Source organism: Neofelis nebulosa, chromosome 9 (assembly GCF_028018385.1).
Source record: "Neofelis nebulosa isolate mNeoNeb1 chromosome 9, mNeoNeb1.pri, whole genome shotgun sequence".
NCBI lineage: Eukaryota > Metazoa > Chordata > Mammalia > Carnivora > Felidae > Neofelis > Neofelis nebulosa.
Window position 1 is genome coordinate 14,564,594 of NC_080790.1, and position 25,359 is coordinate 14,589,952.

General features: G+C 38.4%; 1 long non-coding RNA gene across 1 annotated transcript in view; it reads left to right on the forward strand.

The window, feature by feature from the left end:
* Positions 1-24,545, forward strand: part of LOC131486165 (uncharacterized) — a 41,686-nt gene extending 17,141 nt beyond the window's left edge. The window contains exons 2-3 of the long non-coding RNA XR_009249213.1: positions 23,820-23,934; positions 24,474-24,545. This is a non-coding gene — a long non-coding RNA (uncharacterized LOC131486165). The remainder of the gene's footprint in view (positions 1-23,819; positions 23,935-24,473) is intronic.
* Positions 24,546-25,359: the final 814 nt, after the last annotated feature.

Sequence of the window (25,359 nt, forward strand, 5' to 3'; positions counted from 1 at the left end):
TTCAGTCAGTTGCATTTTGAGGGGCCTCAGGGAAACCTCAACAACTTGGTAACAACATGAACTTCAGCACTGCCTACCCAAAACTACCTTGCTCCTCCATTGACCTTGGCTGAAAATGAGCATCTCTTTACTGTTGCAATTGTACAGTATAGTGAATGCCAGAGTAATTGTCAACTGATGGTACTAAGAAATGATTTTTCCTACACTGTGCTAATCTTTTAAACTTTGAGCATATAATGTTGAAGATAAAGTTGCAGTAATATTTACTTTTGATAAAACTTCAGATATATTCTTGTTTTTCAAAAGTACAGTCTATGATAGTAATACTCAGTCTCTGCCTTAGTTTCTAGCCACATACTGGCTTTAACAATGAGCCATTCAGCACTAGGCCAAAATTTGTGCATCCTGAAGAACGTGTAGTACCTTTAGAATTAATGTGTAGTCAATTGCCTGAAAAAAACAAGCACTCCATGGCTGAATATTTTATTATTACTGGTTGTGAAGATAAAGGGAGGTTTTTCTGGTACCCTAGACATCACAACATACAGGAGGCTGTCCACTGATATATTGCAGATCTTGGGCAAGTTTATTTCTCTTCCTGGCATGATTTGCTGGCATGAAAGACAAGGGGATGGTTTAGATGCCAGAACCGCTAACCCTGAACTCTATTCTCATCAAGCATTCTCAGTGTTCCCTCCACTCAGCACTATGGGTACAGTGCAGATCCAGGAGGCCGTGCTCCTAGGAAGACTGCTAGCTCTTTATTTTTCATCAAAATGCTAAGAGCTAGATTCTCACATAAGTGAAAAACCTGAAGCCATTAGAAAAAGAGAGGAAAGATGAACTCCTTTCCTAACAATGAAGCATCGACATAGATATATGTTCCTAAGGAATAGCCCAATTCTAGGACGATAGCATGTCAGTGAAAATATAAATTAAAAAAAAATCTCAATTTGAAGAAGAACCTAGATGGAAAAATATATGAGGCAATGAGCAGTGACAAGAAGTGGCCCAGAGAATCAGTGCTGCATATATTTCCTGTTCCTTTATCGAAGAAAATGATATGGAAGAATTGGCCATTTATTGATCTCTATGTTCCAAGCCATTACTAAGTATCTGATGTACATTTCCTATTGACTGCTCATTATGACACTGCCAGATGTGTATTTTTTTTGTAATTTTTTTTTTCACCGTTTTTTATTTATTTTTTTGGGACAGAGAGAGACAGAGCATGAACGGGGGAGGGGCAGAGAGAGAGGGAGACACAGAATCGGAAACAGGCTCCAGGCTCCGAGCCATCAGCCCAGAGCCCGACGTGGGGCTCGAACTCACGGACCGCGAGATCGTGACCTGGCTGAAGTCGGACGCTTAACCGACGGCGCCACCCAGGCGCCCCCTGCCAGATGTGTATTAAAACATGCTTTTTATTGATGGGAGAGCCAAGGTTCAGACTGATAAAAATGCATGCTAAGGTCATGTAAAAGTAGAGCTCAAATGTTGGTTGCTGACCCTGGAGTCAGAGTCTGGGTGTGCATGCTAGATCCACCTTTAATTCATTCTGTGCTCTCAGGCAGTTTTCATCTGCAAAATGTGGATGGTGATAGTGAGCATGGCTGAGGGTTTAACTCCCTTTTTCCTTAGGTAGTTTCTGGAAAATTCTCTGTGTATAGGTTGGCCAAGAAACCCAAATAATCTGAATATATGTATATTAGAGAAGCTGGTCTGGGAGTCATACATCATGTAAACTCAGGAGTGGAAACGTTAGGCCATGGGACTTAGCCACTTTCCACCTCAAACTCATAAAACCCTTGATGCCTATGGGGGTCTTGAATCTGTGATGCAGATGAAAATCCTTAGGAAATTCTGTGAGAGCATTGCTCCTAATACCTACAAATGTTGTCTCACATGTATCCTGGGGTTCTGAGCTTCTGGATGAAGGGGAGTCTTTTCCCTTAGGGAGAACGCTGCTCATGATGGTTCTCTGCCTGTATTAGGAATGCAGGATGCAGGCAGAACAGTGGGCAGCTAGTCGGCTGCTTTCTCTCTCCACACAGAGTTCCCGCTGGCTGAACTAGAATTAGGACGAAAAAAAATGTCTGCAAACAGCCATCTGTCATGAGTCGGAGAAGAAAGGGATCTGATTAGAAGAAACAAGTGGTGGCTTTTGTGTGTGTCTCCTACATCAGTATTTCTTCTGAGGCAGGAAGAATTGCAGCCAGGGAAATGAATAATGTTGAATTTACTACAAGTTTACCTGAGATTAAGGGTGAGTTGGATATAGCTAGCATCTTTTGTCCCAATATTGACTTAGTCTCGTTGTCACAAATCAGCTATTGATTTTTGAGGCCCCCATTAGTCTCAGGGAAGAGAGTTAATCCTTCTTTCATGTTTGTTTATATACCATATTTGGCTGGAGCTCAGGATGCACTTTTCACCTTGATCTGCAAGTAAAGAGGCAAACACATGGCCTCAGTACTAGAAGCCACCCTGGCTGGTCACTCTCCACTGTTTGTTTAATTTCTCTCTGACTTCTGCCTGCCTCCTAATCCTAGGTATTCGGACATGTTACAAAAAGAAAGAGACCCCAAGATCAAAGCACTCATCATGATTTTACTAGGGAGCACCTCTGAAAGCATTTGTAGTCCTGTGTGAATGGTAGTGTTGTGACCTCTAGAAAATACTTTGCTCTCCAAATTGGGGCTAACAGATTTATCACTCGCCAGGCCCAGGCCCTCCAGGTCAGTCTAAGGTTATTTTTGTGTATTGTGTGCAAAGGCATGGTAGGTCTATTACAGAAGCCTGAATAGCAAATATTTAGAACATGCTTTAGAGATGAAAGAAACTTTTGAAAACACAGTTTTGATGTTAGAACTCCCTATTAAAATGTTATTGTCATCTTCATGGGATCATTGCCCCGGGACAGCTTTCTCTGTGAGCCACCAGCGGTGGTGCAGTTTGATAGTGGGTGCTTTTGTCTTTTGCTCTGTGAAATTTGTTCCTTTCTGTGGAAGACTAAACCAGATTCAAAAGGAATTCTGGAGGACAGTCAGACTGTTTTTATTTGATTAGTTGTATGAAGTATATTTCAATAAAGAGGGAGTATCAACATATGCAGTATAAAATAGTATTCTATTCTGATTTTATTGAAAGGGCAGTGATTTTAATATTTTGGGGGGCATTTCTGTTCAAATATGCAGAGTAAGAAATTGACAGGCAACATAGTGCGGCAGTTAAAATTTTTTTTTTCAACGTTTTTTATTTATTTTGGGACAGAGAGAGACAGAGCATGAACGGGGGAGGGGCAGAGAGAGAGGGAGACACAGAATCGGAAACAGGCTCCAGGCTCCGAGCCATCAGCCCAGAGCCTGACGCGGGGCTCAAACCCACGGACCGCGAGATCGTGACCTGGCTGAAGTCGGACGCTTAACCGACTGCGCCACCCAGGCGCCCCAGTGCGGCAGTTTAAAACACAAAATATCGTAGACTTGGTTCAAATCCTGACTCGTTATCTGTGTGAACTTGGATAAATTATTTTACCTCCTTAAACCTTAATTTCACAATCTATAAGTGGGAGTAATGTTGGAATTGAACTCACAGGGTTATTAGGAGGACAAAAATAACTGTATGTAAGGTACTTAGCATTATGCCTTACACATCAATAAAGGGTAATATATTATTATTATTGTTATTATTATTCAATCTCCAAGACCTCCATTTAACTCCTTACAAATGACTATGACTTTTACTTTACAAAGGAGATTGAAGTCTACTTTTTTTTTCACCTCAAAACATTTTCATATATCGAATCAATTTTGAAGAGTGTTGAATATTTGGTGGGTACTTCCTTTGCACCAGGCTCTGTTCTAAGCCCTTTATGCATGAAGCTCATTCACTATCTACAATGACCACATGTCCTCTCCCTGTCACTTACAAGAAAATTGAGGCCCAGCAAGCTTAATAATTTGCCCAATGTCATATTGCTAGAATATGAACAAAATAATCTACCTCCACATCATATCTTCCCAACTTCTGTGCTATCCTGCTTCTCTTCAATGCGTTAGATTTTCAGTTCTATGCATGATTCTCTTGCATGTTCATTTTTTTCCCTTTCCACTATTACTTTGACATCTTTCTCAAAGAATGCCTAGGTTTCTCTCAAATTAGATGAATGAGTAAATGAATTAATGAGCAAATAAAAAGTCTTCATTACTCACTTCTAAAATCCTTATGGTCAAGTTTTTCCACTGCCTCTGAAACTCCCCTATCGAAGGTCACAGTTAAATGGGAAAATGACTGTACAAGAACAAGAAAGTAGGTAATCATCCTGGAATCTGTTGCAATAGTCCAAGTGAGAGAAGTTGGTAGCTAGCACTGGAGTGCTAGTAATGAAGATGGAAAATATCAGGTTATTTTTGAGGATATTTTAGACAAAAAATTGACTATTCCCTGAATGATCTGATGTAGGAGGTGAGGTAAAGGGAAGAATAATAGATGGTTTCCAAGGTTTTGGTTTGATAATTGGTAGATGATATTGTTGTTAATAGAGAAGAGGGTACTCGGAGCAGGTTTGGGAAAAATATACGGAAATTGAGTGGACAAATTTGTTTGTTTTTTTTTTTTCTGGGTGAGTGTTGTAAGGTGGAGATGTCAAAGGATTATAAGAGTCAGGAGCTCAGAGAAGAACCATTGGCATGAAAATGATACGTGAAGCCATAGGTGTGAACATTTAGGGAGAGAATATAGACAGAAGAGAGAAGCAGCCCAGGAAAGAGTGCTATCATTTAGGGGCTGAGCAGAGAAGATGGTAAAAAGGATAATAAAAAGGAATAGACAATGATGTAGGAATAAAATGAGAAAGGTGGTATTACTGGAAATTATGTACGCACTTCTTGAGGTTTTCAAAGTCAGTCCTACAGGTGAAAACTTCTGTACTTCTACATACCCTGCCTCCACTGCCTGAAAGTCCTTCCTCAATTTCTCTGACTGACAAATTCCTACTCTTCCTTTAAGACTTAGCTCAGGTCCTCTGGAGGCCTTCTCTGATTACTCACCTCCTGCTTCCTAGGCGGGCAATCTGCACAGCACTGTGCCCCTACCTCTACCTTAGCCCCCAAAACTTGGCACTTAGGATCGCATGATCTAACTGTCTTATAAACTTTGGTTCCACTGAGGTAAGCTCCTTGGGGGCAGTCGCTTAGTCTCTTATTTCTGAATCCCTAGCAACCAGCGCAGTAACTGGAAAATTAAGTATATAACTGTTGTTGGTTGAAAAAAAATGTATAAATGACTTTCTTTTGAGCTCCAGGATTTAACATCAAGCCATTTAATTTCTAGTAGAGAGCTCCACCTAGAAGCTCAACATTAAGTTCTACCAGGAGTTCAAATTCTGCATATCTTAAATTGATATTAGTCGTTTCCCTTAAGACCTTCTTCTTCTATGTCTGTTTATGATACCAATATTCTCACATCCTTCAACCAGAAACAAGAAATCACTTTTGACTCTTCTCTCTTTATAGCCAGACAGACCCTATTCCTTTCCGTTTTCCCTCCATATCTCTTGAATCTGTATCTTATTTCTTTCCCCTAGTTAGCATCTTGCCCAAGGTTACTGAGCTATTCGGATACAGAGCCAGGATTGGAATCCATTCCATCTGACTCACTAAGTAATATCACCTTTCTGGCTTATGCTTGGTTAACTGCAATCCTTTGATAATATGAGAGGCAATTCCAAAGAATATAACTTGTAAATTTCTGGAACATGTTGGGAAGGAAAATACTCCATGGACTTTTGTTTTGTCTTATGTCTGAAACATAAACCAGCTATTTTACGAGGCATTGACAGAGAAATAGATGGATGGACTGGTTTATTTTCCTCAATAGGATGCAATTTGATGACTGCCTACGGATATAAAAGTTTATAAATATAGTAAAGTATTTGTATCTAGAATATTTCTGTTAAAAATCATCAACTGCATTAAGTAGGACATCTTACTTTCACTCCCAAAATTCTATTCTGCTTAGTTTTGATGTCTTCTTCTAAGACTAATTTCCTTCCTAGGCTCTCATCTTAGCCACAGGCTAAACTTTATCTGAATTTTTATACATTTTTGTCTTAATCCTGAGTGACAACTAGGAATGTTTGCTGAAAAAAAAATGAATAAATAATTGAATGTACGTAATGCTTAGTGAGTGAATATGTAAATATGTATGCATGATACTACCAATTAGGTGATTGATTTTTTTTCTTCTTTCATACCATTTGTCTGTCAAATAAAGAAGGAGAGGAAGTTACCCTATCACATTGTGACACTGTGTCACTGCTAATAGCTGCACCATCTCCAAAATCATGAGTTCTCATATGCTTTTTTCTGTCCTGTACATCAACTAATTTTGCACCATACCATTAAATTCATTGGTTCCACCAGTTTATGTGATCCCCAACTTTCAAAAATCCATAGCTTAGGTTTCTACTTCAGCCTAATTAGAGTTACTGGATGGGAATTCTTGCTATAAACACTATAAGAACTGTTCTAAATGTTTGAAATGACTGTTTCAGACAATGCACACAGGAAATGCAATACTATGATTCATTCAAGATTATCCAGTTGATATGAGAACTTGGTGCATGGAGGATAAACTCAAACACAGCATGGTGGTCTCACTGAGATGAAAAGGAAAATAAAATAGCTTGGAGAGACTGAGGTGGCTGGAATTTGTGGAGCAGATTGCCAGAAATGGGAAAGGCTAAACGAGCAAACTCCTATTGACTAAACTGGTTTACCCCAAAACTCCTATGTTGAAGCCCACACTCCCAACATGGTGATATTTGGAAGTCCTGACATCAGATACTCTAAGTACCTCAATGTTGGTCTCCTATTAAAAAATCATTTTCAGTATTCTAGATCCTTTTCATATTTATATGAATTTTAGAATCATGTCCTCAATATCTCCAAATAAAGAAAATCTTGCTGAGATTTTGGTTGAGATTGCATTGAATGCATAGCTCATCTTGAAATTTTACATCTGCTAAGTCGAATCTTCCAATTCAGTATAATGTTATATCTTGTCGTTTACTCAGGCCTTCTTTCTTCTGGAAATGATTTGTAGCTTTCAGTGTAGATGTCCTGATATGTGATATCTGGGATCTTGTTTAGGAAATCCGTGAGAAACCTATAGCTAACATCATGTTTAATTGTGAAACACTGAACACTTCCTTCCTACAACCAGATATAAGGTAAGGGAGGTAAGGGTGTCTCCAGTGATCAACTTGGTCTACTCAGAATTTTACTGGTGACCCTAGCTAGTATAATTAAGTCAAGGGAGATAAATAAGAGGCAAATATAAGGAAAAGGAAAAAGCAAAACTGTATTTCTTTCACAGAAAATATGATCATGTATTTAAAAGATTTTAAAGGATCTCCCCAAAACAAATAAACAAACAAACAAAAAAACCAAACACCCTACTCAAACAAATAAGCAACATCTCAGGATACAGAAGCAACATATAAAAATAGTTTTATTTATGTATACTAGAAAACTAATTGGGAAATTAAAAATTAAAAATACCACTCACAATAGTATCAAAAACATGAAATACTTAGGTATAAGTTTAACAAAATATGTGTAAGACCTCTACACTGAAAGCTACAAATCATTGCCAAAGGAAAGAAGACCTGAGTAAATGACAAGATATAACATTATACTGAATTGGAAGATTCGAATTGGCAGATGTAAAATTTCCTCAAGATGAGCTATACATTCAATGCAATCTCAGCAAAACTCCCAGCAAGATTTTCTGTCTTTGAAGGTATTGAGGACTTGGTTCTAAAATTCATACAAATATGGAAAGGATCTCGAATACTGAAAATGATTTTTTAATAGGAGACCAACATTGAGGTACCTAGAGTATCTGATGTCAGGGCTTCCTGTAAAGCCATAGTGATCAGAACAGAGTGAGCCTGGAGTAAGGATAAACAAATGGGACTGTGGAACTTGATACTCATCTCCAACTCAGACCTCTCCTTTGAGCTCCACAATATATGTTAATAACTATTTTACATCTCTTCTTGAAGGTCTTAAAGACATCCTAAGGTCGATATATCTGAAATCCAATCCGTTATCTTTTTCCCTAAACCTGATCCTTTCATTCTGTTCTCCAGCTCCTTCATTTGCAATTCCTCCACAGTTGTGCAAACCAGACACTTAAGAGTAATCCTTAAGCCCTCCCTCCTCCCTCCACATCGCTGATGCCTTACTAGGGACTTTCAGCCTTATCTCCTAAATGTATTTTCATTTCAACCACTTTTCTCTATTTCCACCATTCTATTCTAGTGTCTGTTGCCTGGACTTATGTGAAAGTTTCCTAAACTAATAACCCACATCTATTCTTAACTACATCCACAGTATATTTTTGAAGTGAAAATTTTATCATGTTAAACCCTGCTTAATGTATTTCAATGTTTCAATGAATGAGTTTAGGAGAAAGATAAAATATAAGGATTTCGAGATTTTACCTGGTCTAGTCCCTACTTGCCTCCCTAGCATCATTTGCATCTGTCTCTTGCTTTCTTAGAGAGTAGTGCTTATTTTTTGTTTTTTTGTGCAGAGGAATACTAGCGCTCTTAATATAGTGGCTAACTAAATGAACAAAGGCATTGCATAACCTAACAGTACTAAAAGCAAACATATAATCATCTTCCTATTTCCTACCGAAATTTGGCCATGAGCTGTCATTCAATCTGTTCTATCTTTTTGGACAACTGGGATAGTCAGGTTACAAATGTGTGCACATACTACAAAGCGATAAGGGTTTTATAGTTTCTTCCAAAAGTCAATGCATTATTTTTGTGTTTTTAATATACATTATGTGTTTCTATTTAGCTACCACTGTGTGAAATTGAGAATGGAAAGATTTACCTTAAAAGCATTTTTCAGCGTGTGCTCCTCTGTCCATCACATGTAGTTTAAAGGTCATGCAAATGTAGAGTTTTGGGATGACAGGTGAACAGTGTGTTACCTTATACTCAGTGTTTCAGAAGAAAGTTCTCAACTTATCAGTCACAACACATATAACAGAAGACATGTATCACACATTTCCATGGGATGCACCAGAGGCTATGTGCAATTTCCTAAGTACTAATTAAAACTCCACCCATTTCTCTCTCTTTCAGAAAGTATATTGTAAGCAAGTGAGTGAGAATTACATTATATGGGGAATAATCTTGTATCTGATTTATAGTGTTCTAAAATTACATCATTCACAAATTTCAGACTTTACCTACCATTAATAACAAACTACTTGTAGTGCATCCCACCAGTACACTGGGCACGGGATGCATTATGACACTGAGGTATACAAACTACTTTTTTGCAAGGTAATATTTAAGTCTTGCACCATCACTGTGCTCTAGCCTAAATGAATATAGCAATAACCATGCTGACTACTAGAGGGTAAATTACGCACAAATTTATATGCCAACATTAAAATATGCCTTTACATAAAAACATTTCTCTACTGGATGTGTCTGTATACCCAAATATCCATGCATGTCCCCAATAATGTTGCTTGTAAATTCCTTACCCACAAATATTGGAGAGTAGAGGTCATGGAGTTCTTGTTAATAATATATATATTTTAAACAGTTATAAGATTGGAGAAGGTAATATCCTCAGGGCTTATGTGGAGGCTGTATGCTGTGGTTAAATTCATTAGTGACTCTGTACATGGAGGAGTTAATGGGAGGTTGTAGGCTCCAATAGGTTAGCTGGTTTCCTCTCCACTCCATTGCTGTCCCATTTCTCTTTGTCATTCCTGATGGTCAATGCCTGTGAGAAAAGCTGAGCATTTATTCTCCTAACTCCTGTAGCAATGTCTTCTATGGCATCATCTAGCCTTCTCTTGAAACCTGGAACCCAGAGTTTTCTACAGGAGTATTGTTTATAATCTTTAATTATATTTGGTTATAATCTTTAATTAGTTATAAATCTTTAATCTCAAGAAAGCCTTTCGAAAAATATGTTAAATCTGACTTTAGACTACTTCCACACCAGATCCTGGTTCTGACTCCTGGGCCATACTCAACAAACCTCCTCAATAACCTGCTTCTTCCTGTGATATTTCTTTATCAGTTTTCTTGTCTTTAATTTTCATTTTTTTCCTGCTTAGCTCATCAGTTCCATCAACTAGTTTCCAGGGAAATGTTTCTCTAACCTCTCAAACAATGTCCTCAGAAAGTAGGATCCCCAAGATAGAAGGTGGTGTTCCAGGTGGATACCATTTGTAACTTTCTTTCTTTCTTTCTTTCTTTCTTTCTTTCTTTCTTTCTTTCTTTCTTTCTTTCTTCCTTCCTTCCTTCCTTCCTTCCTTTTTTTTTTTTTTTTTTTTACCATTCAGGGGATTCCTAAGGAAGCGTCATGCAAACTGAGGCAGATGGTGAGGGGAAGGTATGCAGGTAGAGGGAGTGCTTGTGGCAGAGCACAGCATCATGAAAGTTCCTGGCATCACAAGAAAATCAGCATGGCTGCCTAGTGGAGTGTGTTATGCTAAGGAGTTTGGTAATTTTCCTTCGGGTTCCCCAGAGCTTTCAAAGGATTCTAAACAGAGCCACTGCACAGTATGATTCACATTTTAGCAAATCTCCTTGGTGTTAGCTGCAAAGTTTGCAAGGAATAAAATTTGTTCAGGAAAACGAGTTAGGAGATTTGTCCAAGTAAAAAGGATTTGATAAAAGCAGAGATGGATCCTAGGGATGTTTTATTTTACGACACGAGTAGATAAATAATTAGAGGCTGCTTCTAAAATATACACCTTTAAGAGCACACTTGGAGTCTAGGTCCCACACTAATTCTATGGAAACACACCTATTTCCCCCATAATGGTTCAGAAGCAGACTTGCTCCACTCGGTGGGCCATGTCCACTCAAAGTTGTACTTTAGGCTAAATTTATCTTGAGATTTCCTTGTCCTGAACATTTCTACCATGTTTTTAGCATGTTTCTTTCTTCACTCTTTCTGCAGGCCACAGCAGTCAAGATGTCATCCTTCCTTCATCTTGCCTCACGGAGAAAAAGGAAGGCAGCTTTTAGCAAAAAAAAAAAAAAAAAAAAAAGTCCAGCTCTACTGATAGAAAATCCTGGATTCATAACTTAGCTCTGCTACCAACTACTTTTATAATTCTAGACAAGTTTACCTTCCTGACATTCGATTTTGTTACCTGTAAAAAATATTCAGAAGTCCTTTGAAGTGATAGATATAGATATAGATATATAGAGATATATATATCTCTCTCTACACACACACACACACACATATATATATCTCCAAAGGAGTGATATATATTTATATATACATAAATTATATACTTATATAAATATTATATATAATATAATTTATACATAAATTATATAAAATATGTTTATATATAATTTATGTATATAAAATTATATATAAACATATTTTATATAATTTATATATGTAATATATAATTTATATACACACACACATATAAATAAACAATGCTTGACATACACTACACAGTCACAGGAGCAAGTCAAAAATATTCACACCGAGGCATAGATTTAAAATTTTTAAGGATTTAGGAGAACGATGAGGTAGAGACATCATTGATGGCATTTGTGTCATGTCACACTTCAAAAATAAACATTCAAATGGTCTCTGCCAGCTCAACTCCCTGGGGTAAAGAGATTGGCAATGATTGCTCCAATGGTGGACACCTCATGGGACACTGAGTGGGAGAAGAAAACCCACTAAAATATGAAGCTTCAGGAACCTGGAAGTTGCTGAGGGAAGTAGTGTGTCATCTCTGGAGAGTGCTGTGGTCTCACGGTTCTGGTTTTGTCTCTTGAGAGTGATGTGGTCTTTGCTTCCATGGTACAGGATAAGGGTGACCCAGGGTACGTTTATTCCAACAAAATGCTAATTTCCATGGTCTGTCTCTCCATGACTACTCCATTCCCAAGTCAAGAGACACAGTGTATCCTCTGAATAAATTGTATTTGGTTCAGCTATGAATTACTTAAACCTCCCAGCCTTGGGTTAGAATGTGTAGGGGATGAAGTAGATGGCAAAGCTTGGAACCAGTGTTTCACAGAAGTGTTATCTGGCTTCTTGCCAGACCCCAGTGCCTGATGACTTATGAGTGACACTTTTATCTTGAAGTGCAGCACTGAGCCTGATGGAAAGATTAACTGGGTTACATTCAGCTCAGGAATGTTTTAAAGCCTAAATAAGCTGGACAATCCCTTTTGCATGGACTTGGTGCTGGCTCAGCAGCTTGATTTCTACCTCTGCTGTCACCTGGTCCTTCTGTTCTGTTGGGAGAAACTTTGGGGGAAGGCTGGGCTTCCTGAGTCCTACACTGTATTATATTAGCAGGTTGTCAATGTCTCACCACCTTTCCTGCAAAACGGGTACTGTTACAGAATTTGCAGACTGCACCACCATTTCATGGATTGTTGGTACCCTCAGCAAAGCCTGTTTTTTTTTTTCACACTTTCTCACGTAGGGCAGACTGGAGAAGCCATCCCAGGGAAGGTCACACAGGGTAGGTGTAGATTTTGGATGGTTGAAAGGCAAGTACTCATGTCTTGAGCTCCTCTTCTGTATCACTGTGATTTTATGTGCTAAGGGACAGGAAACACAGGAGATGTCAGCCACTTTCTGTTCTATGAAGAGAGCATAGGACCTGCTTAGCACACAGCTAAATAATGGGGCGATGGTCAGCTGGGCAAACACCATGATCTGCCTACCCACCCAAGATTCTGCTCTGGCAGGACTCCTCCTAGAAGTGAATCTGCAAGGTTAACCTCTCCTACATTAATTTTAAATGCTAGGGATTTCCTTTTACATCCACTGTGGATTGATTCTACATGAACATCAAACCATTCTTGAGAAAACAAACTCCGTATTTTATAAACACATGAATACCATGAATGGATACCATTCAGGGTATGATTTTATTTTATCTAAAAGATGCCTCCTTCAAATCTCAAAATGTGTCCGATAGTGGCTTATTGGCCACATATGTGCCCACTGTGTCCAGCTCTCATAATTACATTTATTGGCCCATTTGGGTAGTGAATGATTTGTAAGTGCCTACTAGCACCCAGGATTGTATAAGTGGGGATATCAAGTAGAGGATAGCAAGGGACATGTGATCATGTGTTTATCTATCTAATCTCTAGAATATCAATGCCTTGAAATCAAAGGATTCTTTTTCTAGCTTCTTTTTGTGTGCCTAATTCATTCCTTTATATCTTCCATGTAAAAGACATTGAGCAAAGGATGTCTGAAGGGGGAGTGAATGGATAAATGGAGGGGCAACCCTACTGAAGGAAAAGAGTATACATCTTTCTCTTTTAAACAGATCAGATAACTATTCAGTGGGTCTTGGGTAGGATAAGCAATTCCTGTGAGGTTCTCCACATTCTGAATAGCAAAAGACTAGGGCAGTACAGAATGAATCTCTTCTCTGCATAGGTATTCAAAGTTTAAGGATATAAATGAAATAGTAGTCTTGTGTGTATGGAGGTGGCTATATACATTAGTCATGTAAATAAAATTCAGAATACCATTCAAATAAATGAACCATGAATTCCACAAAATTATGGTAATGAACAAAGATGGGCAGTTTTTCTGTTCATCTGAATACCCAACATTTTTAAGCCAACTATTAAATACATAAATGCACATAAATTTGGATTACCCCATGTTCCATACCCAGAGATCTCTGGAACTGGCAAGTGACTACAATACTCCTGTAAAGACTTATAAACCCTTAGAAAAATATACAAAATGCATACTTTGTGAAATAACTTTCATTAATAATATAATAAAATGCCTGATGATATAACTCTCAACTAAACAGAGCGTTTGATAGCTATGGAACGAGCCAAACATTTAGAAAGCACCTACTTTATAACAGGCCTCTACCTGTGGGAATACAGTAATTAATAAGATCCTCAAAGAGCTAATATTTCAGCTAGTGAAACAAGACACAGGCATCTGCAAACTTATCTGCCACTAGAAGATTCAAAGACAATATCATAACACGGTACCAAGTTATGGCAATTACTTTCTACAAGCATGATAATAAAAACAAATGAATAATTTGGTGGGGGCAGCCATCTACCATAATCACTCTTGCCTGCCTTGACCTTGAATTTTAAAGCTTCTCTGTACATGGCCCACTGGGCTGGCTCCTAATTGGAAGAAAAGCTTGGGCCCTTTGCTCCTTCTAGTAATGGTCTTATACTTTCTGCTTTGTTCCTAGTTGCTTTTTATTCTTCCTTCTGTCCCCACATGTCCTTGTTTGGGGCTCCAGAGTTCTCCTTAAACATATGGGAAGGTTCAGGTACTTTTGTTTTGACTGTGGGTATTCCTTATCAGACATGGCTCCACCAACTGGGTCCAGACCCCAAGACTGTGCCATAGATAAGCTGAATAGCTGATGCATTATGCAGCTTCTTTCCAAGTTTCACCATTGGGACAGATGTAGGGATATTTAATTCTATGATGCTGAAAACCCCATCTTCGTTTGAGATGGATATTTTGTTTCTAGTATAATTTGAACTTGTATTCTTTTCTGACAGTGAAATGACATTATTCCTGTGTGAGAGAATGTGAAACTGAATTTTTCAGATTCAAAAGGAGTTTCGTTGCTGCACTTACTTGAAACAACCAAATATTTTCACTGGCATCTGGGAGTAAAGCCAACAAACACAAGTGGTCGGTTTCTTTGTGAGTAGGATGAGGGGATTTGAGTTTGACTACTTCTCAGGTTCTTTATAGTTTTAATTTCCAAAGACTCTTTAATTCCTAGGGAAGATGGAACTATATTGACCTGAAATTCAAAATAAACACATTATCTTCAGCCATGTGACATTAGAATTAGGAGGAACTTAGGTAGCGTGCATGACACATCTCTAATTTTCAGACAGGGAAAAGGAGGAGGAAAGGGAAATGACTTGTTCAAAACCACACATCAATTGAATGCAGAGATGAACTTGGATTTGAGGTTTCTTGACTCTATTCCACTGACCTTCCATTGTCCCAGGGAAGACAGTCTGGAAGAGTCCTTGTGGTAGCAAGTGCTTAAAGTTTTCCACAAAAAAATCTTACACATTCACACATGCTAAATGTGGAGTTTTGATTTAAATACTCAGCTCTCGTAGAAGCCATCGAGATTGGCAATTGATCCCTCAGCTTATATTGGTCTACAGCCCAGTAAACTACCCAGGCATGATCCTGTGCCTGAGGTGCTCATTTTTGCTCTTGCTTCCTGGTGACCATTTAGCCCTTGCTGGAAAACTGTTCCTAAATCACCATGAAGGTGCAGTGAATTTCACTTCTGTGCTTTTCCATATGTGCCTTCTAACTGAAACATCATATTCAGTATTTCTAACGTAGAAAAAATTTTATTTCATATTCTATCATTGACCTTTTCAGAATTCAGGAATGACATCCAGAAGTTTTCCAAGACATCTTAGGAAAGATCTGGCACTGTGGAGGCAGTACTGATGGCTTTAATCAAAGAGTGCTTAACGTATGTTGAAGGGACTTCTTCAAACTCGCTTTACTAGTCTCTCCTGAATTTTCAGATAATCATAATTTGCTCCCATTTCTTCTGAAAATTTAAAGTGATAACACATTTCTTGATGAGATCATTCTAAAAATTATGAGGAAAAGGAAACTTTGAATATTATAAGACATGTTCATTTTTCCTTGGAATCATAAAAGCTGTAGCCACAGCCATTTTGCAGTTCCATTCCTCCTTCTCTAGCTACCATTTCTAGATTTAAAACCCTGGAAAAAGTACAATTTTACCAGCCACCACTAGTACCCAGTGTCAGCAGCTCATATAAAACCAGGGAAAATATAGTCAGGATTAAAGAAATCTGTAAAACTGTGAAGTAAGGCCATAGCATGTAAAATGCAATTCCTCTTACCAAGTACATAATTTATTAGGAAAGCTTTTTATAGGAAATCTGCTTGACACCCTATCCTTGGCAACTGCTTACTTTTTTTTGGAAGAACAAAAAATGGATAGAATGTTTCCCAATATAGGAATTCATTAATGTCTCAATAAATATCTCTATGTCTCTTCATACCCCTGTGCCCTCAAGCACAATTCTCCTTTCCCACCTTTCTTCCTCAGTCCTAAAATAAGTCACCTTCCTATAACCAGTCTTGGGACTAGAACTAACGAGCATTCACATCCGTCCTCTCACCCCCATCCTCACTGTCTTCTTCCTTCCCCCTGTGCACTACCATGCCCGTTGTTAAATTTGCTGCTGCAAGTGAGAAGCCTTTGGCTTTTGGACCCTGATTGCTATTCACTTTCACTTCCCTTCTCTTTCAGTGAGCTATGCCCAACTTCATAGTGAGGGGGATTTGGTCTTTCTCCATGGTTATTTTCTTAAGAAAACATCAATTAGCCACATTTTGGGACAGCTTTGCAAACAGAAGGAGCCCTTCATTTTCAGATCTCTTTTTACAAAATATAGTAGAGAGGAGTCAATGTCACAAGTGCTTTCTCCTGGCCAGAGCTCCTCTGTCCTGCCAGGCACATATTGTTCTTGTATATCTGAGCTGCCTGACATCCTTGGGTTACAGAAGCTTCACAAATGATTTTAGCTGCATGTTGAGTGGGGCCATGAAAGCATCAGGACTTGGTTGTAGAGATTAGCTTTTGATCTTTTAACAATGTTGTCCTTTGCCGTTTCCAAACTCCATTTGGTTTCTGGAAAAGGAATGCTCTGCTTTATATTTTCAAAGGGAAGCCTTGAGATATTATATCACGTTGTCATCTCTAGGGCTTCTTTCTATTCTGAAGAAAAGATGGGAAAAGTCTCATTCATTCATTTAAGAAACAAAGCTACCATTTGGTGGTGAGGCAGGAAAGTGGGTGGCAGATAGCATAATACGTGGCCATTAATCCATGAAGGACAAGTGGAGAGGACCCCACCCCACGCCCTGTACACAGAAGTTCTAGGCCAACTGACACCATGATCTTGCCCTTGGTTTTCCAACTCTGTTCATACCCACAGCTCCATTGTTTGCTACAGGGCTGGCTCAGGCCAAGGATAAGCTTATCCTGCGGTCACCGAAAAAAGCTGATGTGTAGGTGTTGGTTAACAAAGGTCATGACATCATACATTTCTTATTTAAAACTTTGCACCCAAGACAATGTGTCCTTGGGCAAAACCTTCGGTTGTTTCTTCTTAATTTATGTATGAAAACATCATGTTAAAAAATCAATCAGAGTTCAAGTTTTTAAAAAAAATTATTTGAATAAAATATCAAATAAAAATTAAAACTCTTACCTTAGGATTTGCATTTTCATCTATTGGTTCATATACTAATAGCAGGTCAGTTGGGCAGATTTTATTAGAATCCAAGTGAACCTACACTTGGGGTAGAGAAAGAAGAAAATATAGAATAGAAGGGAGAGTGAGTTAGAAAGAGCTAGTAGTCTTCTTGGGCACATCTTTATATCTGAACCAAAGCCAGATCAATGCAGTGTTTTATTTTGGTGATTTGTTCATTTGCCTTGCAAAATAAAGTACATATATCTCATGAAATATTACAGTCCTGAATGTAAAAAAAACAAAAAACAAAAAACAAAAAAAAAAAAAAAAACACTTATAAAGCATAGACTGGCCATAGTTTATTTTTTTTTAATTTTTTTTTAGCGTTTATTTATTTTTGAGACAGAGAGAGACAGAGCATGAACGGGGGAGGGTCAGAGAGAGAGGGAGACACAGAATCTGAAACAGGCTCCAGGCTCTGAGCTGTCAGCACAGAGCCCGATGCGGGGCTCGAACTCACGGACCGCGAGATCATGACCTGAGCCGAAGTCAGCCGCTTAACCAGCTGAGCCACCCAGGCGCCCCTGGCCATAGTTTTATTACCACCATCATTATTACTGTGAGCCATCATATATAAAACACTTACTATGAGCTAAATACAGTACTAAGTATTTTATATACCATTTCGTACTAATAACAACACTATGACCTGCTATTTCCACCTAGACTCAATGAGGTTAAGTATTTCATTCAATATCATACAACTCACAGTTGACTGAACTGCAGTTTAGAGGTCTGCTGTCAGCCTGCATGAAATCTGGTTCCTCATGAAAATCCATTCTGAGACGTATATCCTTCTTACAACCTGGGTCAAAAAGAAAATTCTGACTTTGGTTAAATTTGTGTTGAATTCAGTGGTTCTGGACCACTGGTGCCTTTTTGGACTCACAGAAGTTTCCATATATCAGTATTGATTCTGTCATACAAGTTGCAGAGCAAATGAGACCATGGGGCAAGCACAAGGAGGTAATTTGATCATTTTCCAGGTGAAAAAGTCATTATTATTAGGTTAAAAATATTTCTGAAAAGTTCATTTCATTAAAAACCATACTTTCTTAAATAAAGTAATTCTAGGGATAGTTATTTTAATTTTACAGTGTTTTTGTTGTTATTGCTATTTGTTTTCTTTTATTAGTTAGAAATCTCCCACTTCTCTAAATTGTCCTTTTTTAATCATAATATTTTAAACATGATAAAAATACAGAATAATATATTATTCAGGCTCCAGGCTCTGAGCTATCAACACAGAGCCCGACATGGGACTCGAACCCACAAACCCCATGACCTGAGCCAAAGTTGAACACTTAACTGACTGAACCACCCAGGCACCCCACAGAGTCTCTAGTTCTAACAAGCTACCCTTTGATGGCAATGCCATTACTCGTCTGAAGACACACTGAGAAGGGGGGGCTTACCTTGAGGGAACGAGCATTTGCCAATATTTAAACCTTTCCAGAGTTCATGCAAATTATCTTTTAAAATTCCTTATCTTTTGTTTTTTCTTTAATCACCACCAGGTTATGTAATGACCAAAACACTTTAGGACGAACTTCTTTCAAAAACTCCATATATTCTTGATAGAAAGGCAAATGATTAAGTCTGTTAAAACATACCAAAGGTATATTTGTCAATCTCATTTTTTGGTGAAATAACTTGAGTTTGTATTTACTTCAGACATAGTAATATGTTAGTACTGCATTAACTTCTCCCCTATCTTCATTGAGACATAATTGACATACAACACTGTAAGTTTACAGTATACAATGTGATGATTTGATATATGCGTATATTGCCTGTGTGTGTGTGTGTGTGTGTGTGTGTGTGTCTGTGCATCTGTGTATAGGATGAGAATATTTAAGATGTACTCTCTTGGCAACTTTCAAGTTTATAGTGCAATATTGCTAATTATAGTCACCATGCTGTATGTTATATATCCAGAGCTTCGTCATCTTGTAACTGGAAGTTTGTACTCTTTGACTAACATCGCTTCACTTCCTGTACCTCCCTTCCCCTGACACCACCACCCCCACTCAATCCCTGGAAACCACCATTCTACTTTATTTTTTTTTTTATGAGTTTGGCTTTTTTTGATTCCATATGTAAGTGAGATCATACAGTATTTGCATTTCTCTATCTTGAGCTTTTTCACTTATCATAATGCCCTCAAAGCCCATCCATAATTGTCACAAATGGCAGCAGGACTTCATTCTTTATTATGGATGAATTATATATATATATAAATATATATATAAATAAAATATATATATAAATAAAATATATATAAATAAAATATATATAATATATATTATATATTATATATTATATATATAATTATATATTATATATAATATTATATATATATCTGAATATATATGTATATATAAATATAAATATATATAAATATATATATTATATATAAATATAAATATATATATATATAATTATTATATCACACACCACATTTTATTTATCCATTCATCCATTCATGGATGTTTAACATTGTGTCAATGTCTTGACTATAGTGAGTAATGCTGCAATTGTGAATAATGCTCCAATGATGTTGCAGATATCTCTTTGAGGTAGTAATTTCGTTTTCTTTGGCATATATTGAGCAAATACAAGAAGATCTGGAGGGAGAAAAAGACACTATAATAATCATAGGAGAATTCAGTGCCCTGCTTTCAACAATGGACAGAAAGAAAGGAAGCAATTATACTTTAGCATCCCTGCACCAACAGCCTTCTGCAGAAAGACAGGAACCTGGTGGCCAGAGTAAATCCTTTAGGTATTACTATTTATGTTCCCAGTGTTCATGGTGCCAAATGCCAGGCAACTATATCATGAGTGAGAGCTTTGAGGAACATATGGGGGCTGGCATACTGTTCCCTTTATCCTTGGGTGTTTTACAATACATAATGAATTAGTACAAATTGGGTGGACACTAATGGTAAAAACACCTATGTCTTTTCTTCTAATTAAATACCAAGAACTTCACCATTAAGACTGGCCTTAAGCAAAATGCTACAGGACAGGGAAAGTTGCTGTAGTTGCTGTTTTACACATTAAAAGCTATTTACTAATTATTATTCTGCAAAAATATACATAATGCCCCACTGAGAATAGTGGTTGACCAGAACATGTGATAGCATTCTAATTAAATAATAGAAACACATGTTAGTGACCTATATCAATTATTTTTTTAATTATTTTTTTACTTTTTATTTACTTCTGAGAGAGAGAGAGAGAGAGAGAGAGAGAGAGGTGGGGGGGGGGGGAGAGAGGGACAAAGCACTAGCAGGGGAGGGGCAGAGAGAGACAGAGACACAGAATCCGAAGCAGGGTCCAGGCTCTAAGCTGTCATCACAGAGCCCGATGCAGGGCTCGAACCCACGGACCGTGAGATTGTGACCTGAGTTGAAGTCAGACGCTCAACGGACTGAGTCACCCTGGCACCCTGAGTGGCTTATATCATTTATAAAACTAGTTTGCCATAAATCTTGCTAATACGTCTGCCTTCCTATTTAAGTAAATTGCCTTGATTTCAGTATTTTAAATGTACTCCTTTCCCCACCCTGCAAAAAGAACTGAATTCTAAGTTAGAGGATAATAACTGCCCTTTGTATAGAACTGTGGCAAATTCTTCCAGCCAGCATAGTAGCCATGTAGCAGAGACCTAGAGCACACTCCCAAGGATAGAGAGCTTATGAATGTGTGTCTTTTATTCTATGTAGAATTGCCCAGTTTGCACTGGACAAAGACCAAGGCTTTTCTGGGAGTGGGTCTGGACCATCTTTGATTTCCTGGCAGGACATACATTTCTGACTGTGCCGGGTCACACGCATAAAAGATTAACTATCGGAAAGGGCAGCAAGAGAGTTCACCTTTGTTTTCCTTTTTCAGGACCTGGTCTCTGTCGCTGGAGTATGGAACAAGGGGGAGGCATTGCTTTGGGTGTGGCAGTGGGAGAGAGTCATACCCTGAGCCTGACCTGGGTGCAAAAAGATTTTTCTGTGTCTGGCCAGCCCACTCTGCTTACCTACACCCTGTGCACTTCCACTGCCTCCTGCTGATGCCTCTCATCAGTAGACGGTTCTTCTCGAATACCTTTGGGTTACCCTTCATAGCAAACCCACACTTCGCTCTGTGGGAGGCTCTGTGACCTTGATGCTCTACCTACCATGTGCCTTAACTTCACTGTATAACACGTGGTCCCATTCCCCACTGATCTCTGTCACATAAGAACGACAAAATGCCATAGAAGAAAATGAGCTTTGCAGACAGACCAGCAAGTTTGCTTCATGACTGTTTGGATGTGGGACTTTGGAGAAATTGCTTAAACTCTCCGAATCCTAGTTTCTCTAATCAAAAATGAGGACTAGAAATATATTCTTTGCAGTAAAAATTACGGAAAACATCTATTGTGTTGTTTGGTACCACATATGCCATTTATATTATTTTAAGACCCATGTGTAGTTGGACATTGCTTTTAATTCGTATTTTACCACATAATAGCTGGAAAAGAGCTTAAACACTAAAACACGGTACATGTAAAAACTGAGGTAATCTATCTTTGCCGCTTTCCAGTTGTGTGATTTGAGGAAATTCCTTAAACGCTCTCAGTCTATATTTTATTATCTAAAATTTATCAGAATCACAGTACATATTCCAGAGAGTTGTGTAAAGATGAAATGTGATAATGTTTTGAGGTAATTAACAAAGATCCACACCCAATAAACATTCAACCAGTATTAGGGACTGTCCTTCAGCAAATGGAGAGTTCGATCAAGCCAATAGTAATTGTTTCTAACAGTTATATTGGCCTCCTCCTGTCCCTCAGAGCTCACTGTCTTCTAGGTAAGGTACTGAGGGGGAGGAGGAGGGGGAGATCCTTAGGGATTCTCTGGCCTGTGGCTCTCTCATGCACAAAAGTAGAAACTGAAGCTCAGAGAGCCGTGGGGCCTGGCTCAGGCCACACAGGGAGCTAACGGCCAAGCCTACTGGAGTCCTGGCTGTTTCCACAGTTCCCCAGGGCCTGACCTCTCTGCCACCTCTCATTTCTGCGCCTTTTGACCTACAGGAGTGCACAGCAAGGCCTTTGACAAATAAACAGTGGCCCAAAGATTAAACTGCACCTGAAGCTGGTTATGCAGGTTCACTTAGCATTTGAACCAAGGGCGGAAACTCAGCTATACCCAGTCTGCAAAGGGATTAACCCATTCTCAGACCCAGCTTGTGAATTATGGCCCACTTAGTAAGTACAAAAAGGGAGGGAAGAACTAAATCTCATTAAAAGAAACATAAACCTGTATAAATTTTTTAAACAGGCAAATAAAAAATTAAAAAAAGTAACATAAATAAAACAATTGAAATGAAACTAAATATATTTGGATATGCAGAAAAAACTCCAGATAACCTTTCTTCTGGCTATCTCATACATCATGGACAAGAGGGAATATGACGGAATATAGTGGAAAAGGTCATTTTCTGTGAGAAATCTTGGGAGCCATCTTAGGATTCCTCTACTGCCATCAACTGTCAAAAACCTTTGTAATCTTTTCAATTACTCTACTTCAGCCAAACTGGGCTTCTTTCTGCACCCTAAACAAGCCAACTTTATTCCTAGCTCAGGGCCTTTGCATTTGCGATTCCTTCTATTTGTATAGAGGTTTTGCCTAGACATCACGTCCACAATGAGGTCTTTCTGACCATTCTAGTTAGAGAGGTTCTCTCTGCCTCCTCATGGAAATTCCCTCTTTATCTCCCTAACACTTATTGTTACTTAAAAACTATTCACTTACTTATTGGCTTTTGTGTTTATTGTCTTTCACTGTGCCCTTCTCCCCATATAAACTCCATGAGTGGAAGGACATTCCGTGAGTGTCTTGTTCATTATTGTAGCCCCAAGGCCTGGATCAGTGCTGGAACATAAGAAGCCTGCCATGAGTACTAACTAAGCACACACATGAATGCATGTTTTGTGGAAAGTGAGAGAATAGAGGGGAGTAGGAGTGAGTTGTGAGGGAAGAGGATGCAGTGTTTAGCTAGAGCTAAACACCTTGAATGACTGATTAAGAATTTGAACACAATCCTAAGAGCAGTGGGACTCTCTTGGACACAAAATGAGGTGTTAGAGAACGTAAGTTCACAAGAGAGTTCCAGTTCCAGGTAATCATGTAACACAGCCCCTCACCTGTGTTTAGGGAACATCGAGCTTTGAGCATAACACTTAGGAGTGAGGTGACCTAACACACCTGCCACCACCCCCTCCACTCTGATGCCCTGGTTCCCTTGAGGCTATAGAACAAACCTGCCTTCCCACTTGACCTTGTCCAAAGGAATGATGGATGAAAATATAATCTTATATATATGATGCAGGCTCAAAGGAGAAAAAAACGTGTACTTGTAATAACAATTCTTCAATGTTAATTTCCAGATATGTTTAAAGGACCAACAGAGTGAGCACACAGCCACTAGAATCACCTTTCGTTCCATGAAGTCTCAGGATGTGCCTCCTTCCAAAACATGAGCTGGACACAGTGGACATGGATGTAAGTTTCTAAATCTGAAGTTCATCAAGCCGTTCCTTTGGTACAATATTATTTTTAGAAATCCCTGATGGTTTATTGTGAAGGAAAGGAATTCCTTATGTGACACGTATTGGGTTCATGTGCATAATAAACTGACATTTTAGCATCCCTTGACAATTACGTTCTTTCCCATATCAGCTGTTTTCACACATTTTCTTCTTCTTAAGTTATTTAGATTTAATTATATTTATGCCCAGACACTAGCTATGGTATTAGGTTCCAAATGTTAAGTAAACCATGTTTGTACCATTTATTGTGAGATACTGTTTTTCTACATTTCTTATTAATTTTTCTAATTCATTTAACTTGTATGGATGGAGGGGATGTATTAAGATACTTTCAGCATTCTCAGCCTAGGACCCTTGCTTAGGCAGCGGGACATTGTATGTATGTATGTAATATGTGTATTATATACACACACACACACACATCACATCAGTGATGCCTTTTATTTACCTTAATGGATGAATAACCTCAGCTGTAAATATTTTCATTCATAGAATTACTCCTGTGATACCAGCAGACATGTGGTCTTGTGGCAACACTTGAGCTCACTGAGCCCAGATCAAAGTAAGTGAAAGAAAGTAGTACCTGTTCAGGCATTTTAATGGTCAACTGGGAATTTCTTCTATGGTTACTTCCTAATAAACTGAGATTTCACTGATATGGAATGACAGGAATTGCAAGGTTTGGTCCAACTTTCCAGAATTTGCCAAGAGAATCTATGTCCCCTGGGCTTGAGACCAAAGTACATAATTAATTTTTTTTTTTTTTTTTTTTTTGCCCATGCCTGTGGGAGTACACATGATTTGTCATAAAACAGGCTACTGGCATTCTCACACTTTGAGTATATTTGTTTCACTAGATAGACTGAGGAAGAAGCTATTAGTAAAACTATGTTGATCTTCTTTCAGAGGAGGGGAAATTGAGCCTTAGGGTGAAAAGGAGAAGGTTCAGAGGAATAGCTGATGTGTCTGCGATAATTATGTTTACATGGGTAAGAGGTGTCAAAGTGACATTACTCATGAGGCTGATTTGAACAGAATGTTGCAAATCACTTTCAAGATTTTTTTTGGACTTCCCCATATTTTTGGAGGTTGGAGTCAGGATTACTGGCTTTGGTAATTAATCCTTCCCAGCCTGCATTCTTTGCTACTGAGCATAGCAGTGATTCAGGGGCCCAACCTGCTAAATCAAGATAATGCTTGACCTCTGGAAGCAGAAGCCTTTTCCTCACTTAGCTAGAGAAACTAAACCCGGGAGCACAATTGGGAAAATCAACAGAGTTCATATGTGAAGATCTGTAGAGGGAACTTAGAATGCCTGTTTTGGGCATTTTCAGGGTATTGTACGAATATAATATAAAAAAGTTATCAACTCAGAGGA